This window comes from Mastomys coucha, unplaced genomic scaffold (assembly GCF_008632895.1).
Source record: "Mastomys coucha isolate ucsf_1 unplaced genomic scaffold, UCSF_Mcou_1 pScaffold9, whole genome shotgun sequence".
Lineage (NCBI taxonomy): Eukaryota > Metazoa > Chordata > Mammalia > Rodentia > Muridae > Mastomys > Mastomys coucha.
In genome coordinates this window covers 85,110,854-85,121,938 of record NW_022196915.1, presented here as the reverse complement: position 1 = coordinate 85,121,938, position 11,085 = coordinate 85,110,854, and the positions used below count along the sequence as shown (strand labels likewise).

Below are 11,085 nucleotides of genomic sequence, written 5' to 3'. Positions count from 1 at the left end.
AGGAGGAAAGAGAAGAGAAGAGAAGAGAAGAGAAGAGAAGAGAAGAGAAGAGAAAAGAAAAAATAAGAACTGAGACTCATAAATCTTTTTTGTCTGATTTCATCAGTGTGAAGATATGTCTTGGGAGGAGAGGAGATGGATTGAAAACCATGACACACAACAGGATTTGTCGAGATTCCACCCGCTTTCAGATGAGCCTGCTGGGGAAAGAAGGTACTTAAGGAAAACAAAGGGGAAAAACTCCAAATCCCCAAACTTTTAAACTTAAAATCATTAATCCCACTGCTTAGTCCTTCCCCAGCCTTTCTTTTTATAAGTGACCTTTGGCTGCTCCAATCCACTGGACTTTGGATCCCCTTAGGGTCAATTTCCTTGCAATGTTCAGGGCTTTGTATATTAGGCAGATTCATTGAATAAAACCAGATATTTTTCTTTTCTTCTGTGGTGACTACTTGAATGTTTTGAGTCTCCTACTTGTTCCATAATCTTGCTCAAAGTCTCGTCTCTCTGGTGAACATAACTGAGATGTAAGGTTAACCCCAATGAACAAAGCAAAATGAACTTTAATAAATCATTTAGCTAGTGCAAAAACAGAATCAATCCCTTGACTACAAAAGATCAGAGAATACATTTCCTGCTTCACAGCACAGCTGTGTTACCTGGAACACCTGTAGGGATGTGGCTAGGACAGTAGAGCCTTCAGCACGTGATAGACTGAGTAGACAGAGGGGAAAAGGCCCCTTATTTGTTCTACAGTGAGTCCAGGGATGTAGTGATGCTTGGATACTCATCGGTTCTTACAAGCTACTGTGGAATAGAGGAACTGGTGTGCTAATGTGGAATAAACAATGAAGAAGAATGACTCATGATGCTGATACCCATGCATGAAAAGGTATTCGGCTTCTGTTGTTGCCCACTGACAGCATCGTGATCTCATGCTGTGGAACTTCTGGACCAATCAAGGTCATTGAATCAGTCATCTCCTACTTCTGTACATTTACTTGTCTCCCTCCTTGCCTAATGGCCTTACTTCCCTGTCCTCTGGTGCCTGCGTTTTCTATTTGTTATCCAACCAATTTCACCTATTTATTTATTTGTTTGTTTATTTAAATGATGACTTGCTGGCATAAAATCAAGGTCTTGGCCTAACTCTATCCCTTCTAAGGTTGCCGGGAGCATCCATTATTTGCCTTTTCCATCTTCTGGAGCCTGACACCTGATTTGGCCCTCAGCCTTCTTCCCAGTCTTCAAGTGGACTGATACAGCACCTCCTTGCCCCTACCCAACTGTTGCCTTTCTTTTTCTTCTCACAGTTGAAAACACTTCTCCACTTTTAAGTATTCAAGTAACCTCAGAGTCCAACTGTATCATCTAAGATAGTCTCTCCATTCCCAAAATCATTTCTGCAAAAATTGCTCGTGCTGTGTGAAGGAGCTTATTCACAGGCTCTATGGATTGGGGCGCGGACATCTTTGAAGGTTATTATTGTGCCCACTGCATTGAGATTCTACAGCTTGAGGTTCCATACGGAAGAGATGAAGCCTATTCTTTCTAAAGAAAGCTTTTGTCTCAGATGCTGGCTAAAAGAATTATAGAGAATACAGTGTGTTAATTCACAATAAAATTGCACTGACTGATACAGTTTATAGTTTCTTGTCGTATTGGACCATAACTCTTAAGAAAGAAACTTTGGACTCTGGAGATATTTCATTGTGTAAGCAGGAGAACCTTTATTCGATCCAAGCACCTAAGTAAACAAACAAGCCTGACTGTACATGCCTGTAACTGCAGCACTGGGGGCACAGGCAGTCAGGTCCAGGAGCTCCCTAGTCAGCCAGTCTAGGTGAAATGGAAATTTCCAGTTCAGTAAGAGAGCCTGTCTCAAGGAAATAAAATGAAATGTGATAGAGGAAGACACCTGATGTAGCTTTTTTAGCCTCCACCTATAAACCACTCACATGCATGTACCCACACATTTATGGCCACACACAGACACACACATATATACACGCACAAACACATGCGTACACATACACACAAAGAGACACACCGAGAGACAGTCACATAGATAATTACACATACAGAGATACACACAGACACACACCTAGAGACATACACATACACACATGAACACATACACACGTACACACACACTGACGAAACGTGAAAAGGTTGGATTTCTGGCTATATTGGGGTAGATCTGTACTTTTTGATTTCAATAAGACTTTTGTCTGTATCAAAATCCTAGAGTGGAGATGAAGAAGGGCAAAACTAAAACTGAAAAGACTTTTGCACTACAAGAGAGGACAGCGGCCACAGCTGTTGGCTTGCCTCTTTCTGGTCTCCTTGTGGAGTGTTGAGGCCTGAGCATGGGTTTGCATGTCAGTGGCTGGGGAGAAGTTGACAAGAGGAGACCATGTGTGGAGTGGAGAGCCTGTTGCTTGTTTCCTCCCTTTACACAGTGATTTTTCATCATTCATCCTGCAGGAGCAGAAGCTTTTGACCAGGTCTGGTACTGTATTCCAAGTAACTTCCTATTGAGAAGCCTATGCCCGCCCTAGGATGTGGCTACTCTTTTTCTCTTGCACACCCTCTCTGACTCTCCCTTAAGCCTCATGCTTAAGTATTTGCTGAATCCTTTTCTTAATAAAGGCAAACCTCATCATCGAACAAAATAATGTATTTTCCTTAATTCTTATTTCCTTTCTACCTCTGTACCTACCTTAGGAATATTCTGAATCCCATTGCAGCACTGAACACTCTGTGTGGCTTACGGTATATGACCACAGTAGTTTACCTGACAAGAAGAAAATTAAGGGACAAAGGGTTGAGTCTCCACTTACAGTTTGAAAGCACACAGTCTGTCATGACAGGGAAGGCACAGCGGCAAGACCTTGAGACAGATGGTCCCATTGTATCCTCACATGGGAAGCAAAGAATGGCTCGGAAGTGGGGCTGAGGAATAAAACTTCAGGACTTACCCACTACCCCCACTGTGACCCACTTCTAGAAAGTTCTATAACCTTTTGAGACTACAGCACCACCTAGGGACTGTGTGTTCAAATACATGAGCCTGTGGATAGTTTTTAATATTCAAATCATAGCAATTCTCAGTAAATACTGTTCAGATAAATGAATGACATCTTAACTAACCTGACTGAACCATGAACATTGAACAACACTCACAATGCACAGTCAGGCTTCCCAGATTTTCTAAGTCTTCATGTGTTGTATTTCCTTAATCTTCTCAAAAATCTATAAAATCTGTATTCTTTTTTTAAAAGATTTTTTATTTATTTATTATATGTAAGTACACTGTAGCTGTCTTCAGATGCACCAGAAGAGGGGGCCAGATCTCATTACGGGTGGTTGTGAGCCACCATGTAGTTGCTGGGATTTGAACTCATGACCTTCCGAAAAGTAGTTGGTGCTCTTCTCTGCTGAGCCATCTTACCAGCCCTAAAATCTGTGTTCTTTTTTTTTTTTAATATTTATTTATTTTATGTATATGAGTATACTGTAGCTGTACAGATGGTTGTGAGCCTTCATGTGGTTGCTGGGAATTGAATTTAGGACCTCTGCTTGCTCCAGTCAACCCCTCTCGCTATGGTTGGCCTCTCACTCAGTCCCTGCTTGCTCCGGCCCAAAGATGTATTTATTATCATAAATAAGTATACTGTAGCTGTCTTCAGGAACACCAGAAGAAGGCATCAGATCTCATTATGAATGGTTGTGAGCCACCATGTGGTTGCTGGGATTTGAACTCAGGACCTTTGGAAGAGCAGTAAGTACTCTTACCTGCTGAGCCACCTCGCCTGCTCTAAAATCTGTAGTCTTAACTCTACTTCAAGACTAAGGACTTCAAGAGAGTTGCTCACAGTGATGCAGCTAGTAGGAGTGTCAGTGTTCAGAACAAGGTCTGCCTGACACCAAAGCCCATGGTACTTTGTGGCCCTTATCTCCTCTGTTGCTCCTAAGCCTTCCGATTCAGTGAAAAAGCTAGGATTAGATCTGAGTGAGTAACCTCTGAGCTCAGGACTATAATGGCTAGGTAAGGAGAAGAGCATGAAGGGTCTGGAATGTTTTGGGTATAATTATGGGCAAGGTTGGTTTTGAAATCCACCATTTCATACTGTCTGTGTTTAATTCTCTTAATCATGCTATAATGGTCATGTGTATTCTTCAGAAGGTCAGATGAATACTCTTGGTGGCTATAAATGCCCACTGCATGTATACCTCACCTACTCACTTTTCTCCTTGTATGATTATACACACACACATTTTAGTAAATACTTTCTAAAGGATCAAACAAATTGCCAAGCTTTGTAACTGGATCCAGCTTGGGGTTAGCTTTTAGAGATCTGACATCATCACCACAGTCTCCTCTTTGTGTAATTTTGATGTTTTCTTTTTAGTCCTAAACTGTAGCATAAAAGATAATGATTTTTTTCTGACTCCTAAACTATGTTTTTTGTTGTTGTTGTTGAAATATCAACTTAAGAGAACTTTTTCATGTGTGCTTCTGGCTCATTGGTGACTCCAGCAGTTAACAGGTATACCAGTTAGCCCCGCAGTGGCCTTTCTGGCTGTTCCTTTGTTAGGTTTCTAGTAGAGAACTCAGAGGCAAGTGATTGTCTAAGTGAATTCTGTAAACATAGAAACGCCTGGAAGACAGTCCAGTATTTTTTCTCTGCTCATATTATTTGTGCATGATAGAAGAGATAGGTTTGTGTCATATGGCATAATAGAGCATTTTCCCTCTATTTCTTTTGTATTTGTTTGAAACTCAGTGGAATGTATTGGCAGATTTATATCTTTACCCTTGGGTTTTTCACCAGTATATTCACAACATTCCTTTTTTCCCATAAAGTTTTTAAGATGAATAACAATAGAACAAACTGCAAGACCTTCCAAGTGGCTTGCAAATGCCAAGAAATAATTTAGCTGTGCTAATCTTTTACTCGAATATCTTATATTCTGTTGTAGTCATGGAAATAAGTAGGCATATGACCACTCCTAATTAGAGATTTACAGACTCTCAAAAGATACTTTGAATGGAAATTAATTGATTCAAAGGCAATTACTGAGAATCTCTTTGACTGTTATGAGGAGCCATGTTAGGCATTAAATATACAAAGACGAATAAGATTTCCCAAACTGATCAGTCAGGACACTGGTTCCCTCTGAAATCAGCAAATCATTGACAATTAATTTCTTCAGACACAGAGAGATAATTATAATTTCCTTAAGTACCCAGGAGGACCGAATTATCTGTATACCAGTTGTGCGGTACGTTACATATAAAATTCTGGTGAGAGGTTACAGATTTGTAACTACGCCAATATTTAACTCTAAAATAATAAAAAACATAGCAGTAAAAACTGAATTGGGCTAATTCATGATAATTAATCTCTGGAGTGTTATCTGAAATGTTATCTGCCTACACAAAAAGGAAAATAAAAGAAACGCATTTGCCAAGAGAGAAGGAAGCTGGGAGATTGCAGGAGTACAGCCCTGCATTTTGATGGTGCCTTTTTCTCAGCAGGGTCCATCTGCTGCCCTGGGAGCTTTGCTATTCCCTTGTAAAAGTGATGGCCTAGGTGACGTTATACAGTGGCCAGAAAAATTTAGAAGGGTGAATGTTAGAAAGGGTGGAGAAGAATGAAAGCTGGGATCTCCTTAGAGACACAAGAATGAATATATCAAGACACTAGAAAAAAAATGGGCTACGAGAGGTCGCAGGAAGTGGAAAATGAACAGAGGGAATGAGGAAAGAGATGTGAGCTGAAAGGAATAGTGATGATGGGGGGCGGGGGGAGAGGGGAGTTGTTCTGATGCCAGTGAGACGAAGAAAGGATGGAGACAGGAATGAGTGATGTTTGGAAGTAGCAGGCATCAGAACACACGTCTTCTACTTGTTTTGTAAAAATCAAAATTGATCTTGCTCAAAATCAAAACCAAAATTGAACAACCAGGCTTCAGTGGGAGAGATGGGATAAACTGAGATTCAGTTCTCTCATCTCAGCAATGGATTCTGTCTGCTGTTGGCACTGACAACTGACAACATAGTCAAGACACATTAATAAAGAGGCACAATATGATCCTAAGCATCTCAGCTTTATCCGTGAGCCAAGAAGAAAAGCTCCGTTCTCCAAGATGTCCAGGAAAGATGTCTCTGCCCTGCTGTCAGCTCAACCTTAACCAAGACTTACTTGAAAAACTTCAGGAACAAGCCCTTTGGGCCTGAGGCTAAGGAATACTGTGTCCAAGAAGGGGCCCCTCTGCTCCTTAGCAGGTAAAAGATGCAGTCTCAAGCAGAAGAGTGACAAAGCTCAACTGCCCTGAATGCACTACGTTCAACAAAGCCTGTCTCCTCTACCCTGTTTGGGAGTACAGTATTGGGTACTGTAGAGTGACTTGATCAAGTCTCTTCTTTGAATCATAATACACACATATACACACACACACACACACACACAAACACACACACACACACACACTATAAAAACTTTCCAAAGAGTATTTCATATGAATTTTAGGCTTTATATTAGACTGTCAGTCTCAGAGAAATGGTGTTGTTAGCTGTAGGGTCAGTTAGTGGGGAGAAAAATGTATCCTCAATTCTGTCATAGTTGTTCATTCCCAAAGCTGTAGGTTTTCAAGAAACGCACACACACACACACACACACACACACACACACACACACACACGTCCAAGAGGTCCTCACTCCTGCCTCGGCCTCATGAGTACTGTAATTACTGGCATCTTCTATCATGCCTGGTTGACAATCTTTTAACTTTCAGCAAGAACAATCTCGTACGTGTTTCTGTTTTTCCAGAGTATAAAAACAGAGCAACGGGCTATGCCTAATCAAGGTGGATGTCTCTGAGAAAAATGGATGTGATAATTTCACTCTGATTTTCAAGTATGTCAGGGATGTTGATGGTCAATTCAGCTATAAAAAAATACCAGGAATTATGTTCAAATCCCTTTGATTTTTAAGAGCTAATATCCCTGTATTCAACAGCACCTGGACATTGTAACCTATTCACATCAATCTTTGTGATCAGCAGTTAGTTAAGTGATTATGTTGTTTCCTCAGTGAGATTTTTAAATTCACTAGTTATCTTTTGATATTTTGCATATTTAAATTTTATGATCTTTGAGCATCAACCAAGAAGTCCAGAGGAATTATCCATACATGAAAACATGACTATACATTTAATTTCATGTTGCATCCTTTAATTATGTGAGCCAGTGTTCCATTCTAGGTTGTCCTCACACTCTATCACTGTGTGTGCATAAACATTTTTGCTCACCTACCACCTTAAGAATAGCTTCCTTTTAACAAGCTTTCAGGGCCTAAGTCAAAAGATAAATAAATAGAAATTTAAAATCCACTACCAGCTATGGGAGATCTCCCCTAGAGTTGTTTGTCAGAGGTATCCTGGAAACCCCTAAAATGATAAGGGCTATTGTCACATTGCTGGTTGACCACCAAAGCTTGGTGGTGAGACCCTATTGGTAAAGACACCATACACATTGTTTCAGGACATGGAGAGATCGTGTTGGTGTTAGCCACTGAGCTTCTTCCCTGCCATGTTGTGGATGGCATAATACTGGAAAGTGCTATGCGAACAGCTGAGGAGAAAAGCCATCAGTTGGCTTACTCACAGCTGTGAAGCCTGTGAACTGCCATGATGACTAGTCTAGCAAGATATGCCCGTGACTTGAATGGTATAACAGCTTGAATGTATAACGGCTGCTTGGTGGGAGAATTTAAGGCCCACTCTACAGAAGGTACTATATGTTTGTAACTGCAAATATAAGCAAGGACGCATGATTGGGGAGCTCACAGGCCCTAGCGAGATGAATGGACCCAGGATCACTGCTTTCTAACTCTGTATCCATGTATTTACTAATGCAGTTCTCAGACCTCATCAGCTAAGGTTCTTGGTGTGATAGTCCCTGCAGAAACTTACAACTTGTCAGAGTACAGAAAATAAGTAACTGTGTAGATCCTAGTCACAAACAGGGCATTTATATCACATCTGTTCCACAAGGCTCAGGGACCATCAAAGAAAAAGAAACAAAATAATTATAAGAGCCAGAGGGTAGTGGGACTCGAACAACAGCATCATCACCATCATCATCATCATCAACAACGACAACAACCACAACAAAACAGTGTCCTCTAGTCATGGCAAAACTGCTGAACTTATGAACTCACAGTAGCCATGGCTGCCTGCATGAGACCTGCACAAAATCAGGCCAGCCAAGACTCTAGCATGGAGTGGGAAGGGGTTTATGAGCCCCGACCCCTAACTGAGGACCCATGGACAGTTGATGGCTTCTTGTGAAGTGATAATCAGTTTTCTTTAAGGATACGTTTCCTGGTAGGTTGACATGCTCCTATTATGAACCCATACCCAGAGGTATACCAGCAACACAAATTGGAGTCGATGGGTTATTAAATAAAAATATGAACAACAGAGGACGGAAAATTGAAGAGCAAGGAAGTGAGAGTTAATTTAGAAGAGCTCAAGAGGAGTTGGGAATGTATATCATCAAAGTATGCTGCATAAATTTTACAAAGAAAGGATAAAATATTTTTGCAAAAGGAATACAGTCTGCTTTAGCTTTTGTGAGTACTATTTTAAATGGAAAAGGGAATAGAGCCTGCATTTGGCTCACTGGTGTTAGCAATGTGACGACTAGCACCCTATGTCACGATTTGCATGACTTGTTATGGCTATAATATGAGAACTCATATTATTTTTATAATGATATTTCTCACTCTGGACACATATTCTATAGTAACTTTAATGTCTTTAATATCTTTCAGTAGTGTTACAATTATTTCTCAAGAGGTCCTATACACTTTTGTTACATTTATCCCTAAGTATCATAGGTTTTTGTTGTTAATATTGTTTAAATTATACCTTCTGATTTTTGAATTACAGTCATGGGTCAATACCCTCTGAACTGCTCATTTGTCCTGGTCTCCTGCTGATTCTCTTTCAATCCTGTGTCATCCATACTGATGACAAACTTTCCTCTTTTCTTCCCCATGTTTTTATTTCCTGGTTTTGTAGTAGGAGAGATTCCAACTTAAATGGTTTCAAAGGTCAACTGTTTAATGCTTCACGTTTTTATATTTTAATTGGATACTCTAAACTTTTCTTATAATGTGTGCTGGCTGTTGGCGAGTTGTTCGAAACATACTTGTTATTGGGACACATAAATCAGTCTTGCTTCTGGTCGTCTAAGAGTATTTATCATCTCAGAAGTTTCTAAATCTAGTCCACTGTTTTTCTACAAGCATTAGGATCAGCACGTGGCTTTTTTTGTCTTTTAACTTGGAATGGGGACTTGACAGGGAAACAAATGCTGTGCTAGGCCTGGCTTTGTTTAAGAGGCAGGTTGAGTTGCTGAGGGCAAAGGAGATTGAAGTGCATTTTCTCTTTGTGGTATAATTCTCTACATCAGGTAGCTCAAGTTCTGTATGGATACTAATGCAGCATTAAAGAGTGGTCTTGCTGTGAGTGAAGCAGTTAGGTATAAAGAAAGATGATTCAGCTCATGGGTTGTGTGAGAGAGTTTATAAAATATTCTAGCCAGTGCCTGGTGTGTGGGTGTGCGTGTGCGTGCACGCACAACCCAGCTGTATTATATTTTTCACGAGTCAGTTTGATAAGTTTTTTTTCCAGGAAATTGCCTATTCGCTCAAGTATGTAGATTTATGAACGCAAGATTACTAACTTTCTTATTATTATTTTTTCTCTAGGCTGCATCTACAGATATGATTCCTCTCTTGTATTTCTAATACTGTTTTTCCCCTGGTGAGAAATCTGGCCAAAGATTTATCTATTTTATTAGCTTTTCAAAAATAATCTGTTGATCAGGTGTTTTTCTCTAAGGCAACAAATTGATTTTCAGTAATTTCTGCTCGTTCCTTTTTTGCTTCACGCTGGGTTTCGCACATCTCTTCTTGAGTTAGATAGCCAATTCATTAATCTTTATTGTAACATAATATTTAAAGTTAAAACTTTCTTTGCTACTTTGGACGCTACCCACAAATACTGATGTATGAATTTAATTTTTTTATTTCTGATTTCTAATGTGCTTTTTCCATATATACATAGGTATATAAGTTCTGTGTGCTGGTTTCCAAATGCAGGTGTTTATTTGTACATATTTCCATCCTCAATTTATAAGGTGTGGTTTAATCAGAAAATATAGTTACCCAGAGAGTATCACGATTTCTGATTTGGATGAGACTTGAATATTGGCTTGCTTGATCCAAATCCAAACTTGATACATCTGCCAGGTCTCCGAAGGAAAAGAAAAGAGTCTACATTCTTCTCGGAAGTGAAAAGACTGAGCGTATTGCAATGAGCTGGTAACATCCTCTATGAAAGAATCGCCCCTCTAGCTTACTTGTCACTCACCTCTCCCTTTTCCATCTCAAGCTGTCCCAAACTCTGTCCTCCTGGAGGTCAGACACTACTTGGATTAAGTTTCAAACTGTTATTCCTCACAATAAGTTCAGGAGCATAACTAATTCCACCTTCTTTTTATCCCGCTTAAATCCTTTTAAAGCAGGCAGAAGTCTTCCTTCCTCTTCAGCTCTCCATTAAATGGTCAGCACTTGAGAAACGGGTTAATCAGCAAGGTCAGTTGGTAAGAAAAATACTGAAAAAATAATTTTTTAGTCACTATCCTAAAACGTCTACAACTTCATTTGTGAGCAACAAACTAAAACCTCTTCATTTTAAAAAGAATAAAAGCTACTTCAGTCTCACCTCTGATAAAAAGGAAACAGCCTGTGGCTACTGAGTCGTGGAATAATCAGTTGTGCCCACTTGCTTTTATGCTGGAGGTATGCCTAGTCATCAGCCAAGGATCTTGTTTAACAGATTAGGAAACTGAGTCCCAGGTAGATTTAGGAGTTTGTCCCCTTGCTCTTGGAAAAGGTTCAAGTGGGATACAGCATCTTTCCCGTCCCTCCACACTGCCATATTTGAATGCTCTTGATAAAAGCTCCCAGCTGAAGATGTGCGGGTTTATTTTCCTCTGCTGCT

General features: G+C 40.0%; 1 long non-coding RNA gene across 1 annotated transcript in view; it reads right to left on the bottom strand.

Annotated features, from left to right (window-relative positions):
- The window catches only part of LOC116085088, a 72,577-nt gene that overhangs the window by 40,567 nt on the left and 20,925 nt on the right, over nucleotides 1-11,085 (bottom strand). The window lies entirely within an intron of this gene.